This window comes from Lactuca serriola, chromosome 3 (genome assembly GCF_051521515.1).
Source record: "Lactuca serriola cultivar US96UC23 chromosome 3, Lser_US96UC23_V15, whole genome shotgun sequence".
In the NCBI taxonomy this organism is placed as follows: Eukaryota; Viridiplantae; Streptophyta; class Magnoliopsida; order Asterales; family Asteraceae; genus Lactuca; species Lactuca serriola.
The window spans coordinates 239,898,011-239,902,230 of record NC_136410.1 but is presented as its reverse complement, the minus strand read 5'-3'; the positions used below and the strand labels follow the sequence as shown (position 1 = coordinate 239,902,230).

Below are 4,220 nucleotides of genomic sequence, written 5' to 3'. Positions count from 1 at the left end.
TTTTACAATAATTCACTAATTCAAAGAAGTCAAAAACTCAAAATCTATCATCATATGCTGCCACCAACCACCTGTATCAACGTATAAAGTCATGAATTAACAACTTAAATACTACATTCACAGTCTAATAAAGCCTATTAATTCATTCGTTTTGAATTTAATGCAAAACAACTATAAAAACTAGTGGATTCTTACAAATTTATACAATAAAAGAACCAATATATTCATAAGAAAATTAACACAAAAATTTATACATAAATCATTCATATTTTAACACAAATTATAAAAAAAATTCACAGCAAAATGCAGTCAATTCACAGTTTAAACAGAAAATCCATCCAATTCACATTTTTAAACACAAAAATTCAAAGTTTAATATAAAATTTTCACAATTTAAATAAATATTCACAGCTTAATGTAGCTAATTGAAAGTTTAAAATACAAAAATCATAGCTTAATAAGTAAAATTCACAGTTTATTACAATAAATTTACAGTTTAATACAAAAATATAAATTCACAACAATAATATTAATTTAAAACTCTCAATACAGACAATTTACAGATTAATATACAAAATTCACAACTTAATATAATAAATTCACAATTTAAGACAATATATATATATATATATATATATATATATATATATATATATATATATATATATATATATATACTAGGAGCGTGCCCGCGCGATGCGGCGGTGGCGATTTGTTTCATTCCGCCGATTAGTCGGGAACGAAATTTAGTGTCATTTAGGCGGTCGTCAAATTGTTTCCTTTTGGTTTGTTGCATTCCAGAAATTTGTTCATTTCCGTTATCAGTTGTCTCTAGACGGGCATCAAATAGTAATTCTCGTCAATTACTCTTTATCTTGCAATGTACGACGATTAATTTCATTTCAATGAATAATATTAAGATGATGATAGATTTTCATTTTATTTGCGTCATTTCAAATTGAAAAGGTGAAAATATGTTATATTAAATATATAAATAATTAACTATGTTTAACATAAAAAATGTTGCATTTTTTTGCGAAAATATACATGACATAAACATATGATATAAAGTGAACCAATTTAAGATTACATGTAACCACAACTTTATACAACTGTATTTATTTAAACTTACATTAGTTTAACTATATAAATTATAAAGTCTAAATAAAATATTCATTTCACTTCCAAATCTAAAACACCTGTTTATCCTTTTTTCTCTCAATGAACTTGTAGACCTGCAACAAATATAACAAAAAATTTAGATAAGTCAAAGAAAGAAATCTCAGATGCAAATAAGGAAACCCATTTTAAAATCATTCTACATTCAGATCTAGATCTGAAATACATTTCATCTAGAAACAACAATCCTTTCCCTCCATATCCAAAAATCTAATGCTCAAAGGTCGGAACTTTCCTGTCAGATCTTCATGTAACAACCATTACAAAAGACTCAAACAAAAATAGTACTAAACTATACACAAGTATAAACCATCAGAAACTAAGATCAAAGCACATCTGATCAGAAAAAAAACTCAAACAAAAATAGTACAAAACTATACAAAGAAACAAAAAATAAATAATAATACGATTCTCAGTTATAAAACACAAACAAAAATAGTCCAAAGCAGCCAGCCACGAAAGCAAACCAGGAGAATAAGCCAACAAACCACCATGAGTTGATACAACCAAACTAACACAGAGCAGGAAAGCAACAGAGGCAAAACCAAAATCACCAACCAAAACCACTGCAAAAAAATTCCACAACTGTAGACACCCCAGCTGAAAAAGAGCAAGGGGGTAAAAATGTCCAGAATCCCTAAAACATAGCAGATCACCAGTAAAACACATCCAAATAATAACAGAAGCGACAAAGAAGTCCAACAAACATAAAACTTACACACACACCCCTAAAAAACCCTCCCACCACAAGAACCACACATCATGATGCATACAGATATGACACTAAGACCCCAAAACAAAGAATCCATCCCCTGCAGAAATATGACAAAGTCAAGGTACAAAAAAGTTGGAGATAGGAGACATATACTATCATAATTAGATATGGATCAAAATAACTAATTATTAAAGTAAATATGCACAAAAAAATTATTAGTAATAAAATAAATTGCTCTTGAACGACCACCAGACGAAATCATATTTTCTTTAAGCTGACTTGGGAGCTCCCCGCTATCCCTACTGATTGATGCTGCCCAAGAACCTGACCACTAATAACAGCACAAAAGAATAACAATCTGTGTGATGTGACCACCATTCAAATAACATACATATCTTAAGGGGCAAAACAAACATATCATAATAAGACATAAGTATATAAATATTAAACATAATTTTTAAATCAAATATATTATACGGGTTGTCAGGTTTACACATGAACCCAAATACTAATCCGAACACGACCCATTTATTTGACGGGTCAACCCAAACCCCTTCATTTACATCTCATGTTCACCCCTAGATGTTCCTCCACTAAATAGTGAGTAGGGCATGTTTGTCAAAACTAATTGCTAGTTGTTTCATAGCCGAAAGCTGGAACATGGATAACATTGTAACAAAACAAAGTAACAATTAATGTAATGTTATCGACTTATCTCTATAGCATTTATGTTAAGAATTCAATAAACACCAACATAAAATGATCCTCAATCAAAATGAGGGAACGTTTCAAAAAATAAAATTAAAAGAATGATAAAGTTTTTACACAACTTACCTAAATAACAACAAGCCATGCTACTTGCAAAATAATGTCTCTCGTGTTTCATTGCCTGTTACAGAATTCATCCTGAAAATACACAAGCAGTGACTCATTTTTAGAACTCCACATAAAAAAATACGCAGAGAAATTCCTTTTGATCTTCTCTTAGAGAGACATTAGTGAAATCTATCCAGAATAACAAAGTTTTTTATAATACTGAAAGAAAAATAAAAAAAATGATCTTTTTACAGAATGTAATTGTATTTATACCTGCGCCTGTTATGATTGATTCTTTGTATGATGTGTTCCCTGTAACCAGTGCTCCTTCCAAGTTAGCATTTGTCAAATTCGCCTGTAAAAATTCGAGAAAAAGGGCGTCAATTAAATTCGTTTTTAATAATCATGTAGTGATTGATAATTTGAAGGATTTTCTCCCCTTTGCTACGTTTGCTATTGAGAAATCTGCGCCTCTAAGATCTGCATCTGAAAGATCAGCTCCTGAAATCATGCAATAAATCATTACTTTCAAAATCTCAAATTGGCATGGTGTTTTGTTAATGATTTTAAGATTAAAATGGATGAAACACCTGTTAAATACGAATCAAAGAAGCTAGCTCCAGCTTGTCTTAAAATCGACTGGATAAAAAAAAAAAAAAGAGGGGGGGGGGGGGGGGGGGGGGGGAATGTTTGGATGTAGTGTTTAGGATTTCCTCTTTGTATGTGTAAATGCGTTGAGTCTTTCCTATAAATAGGAAGTGATTGACTCCCATTATGTAAGAGTCCATTTTGGAGTGTTAGACTAGAGAGAGAAATTGTATACAAGACCCATTTGTATATCTTTTCTAGATCTAATAAGAGCTTACAAAGATTTATTTACTTCTTGTGTTCTTGAATTTGTATGATGAATCATTAGATCTTTCCTAATTTCGCACATGCCATCATAATCAACACCACTACAATTGGTATCAGAGCGGGTGTTCTGGATTTGATCAAGAATTGATTCTTGATGGCTATTTTGATTTGGTGATTCTTATTGTTCATTGATCTTCGTGTTTTAGAGAGTTTTTGGATTCTAGAAATCGAATTCATCTTTGATTCTATTCATAATTCGATTTTCTTCACTAGAATTCAAGTGATTTTTATTTTCTCTCTCTAGAAAACTCATTCAAAATCACTTTCTCTCTCTAGAAATCTTCAAGTTTTTTTGTGATCATGGTGCGTTTGGAGTATGATTCTTGGATTGTAATCATTGAAGGTGTGAAATACGAAATCAACGAATTTCAATTCTATGGATTATTGTTGAAAGGAGGTTTGATTTCATGAGATTCTTTGGTTTCTTATGGAGGTTTGAAAAATGATCATGGAAGATTGATATTTCAAAAACTTTCGAAGATTGAATGTTTGTATGATCTTTCCATGTTCATGATAGCTCGTAGCAAGAATCGAGAGGAAGGAGAAGAAAGAGACTCGTTTAATAAGAGTTACATTTCTCTTGTTGAAAATCCAA

The 4,220-nt window shown here is 30.7% G+C and overlaps 1 long non-coding RNA gene across 1 annotated transcript; it reads right to left on the bottom strand.

Annotated features, from left to right (window-relative positions):
• Positions 1–1,282: 1,282 nt before the first annotated feature.
• On the bottom strand, positions 1,283–3,344 carry LOC145094848 (uncharacterized). Its single transcript, XR_013703602.1, has 4 exons — positions 3,301–3,344; positions 2,984–3,211; positions 2,729–2,800; positions 1,283–2,225 (listed from the first exon to the last, which is right to left on the bottom strand). It is a non-coding gene; the product is annotated as an uncharacterized LOC145094848 (long non-coding RNA).
• Positions 3,345–4,220: the final 876 nt, after the last annotated feature.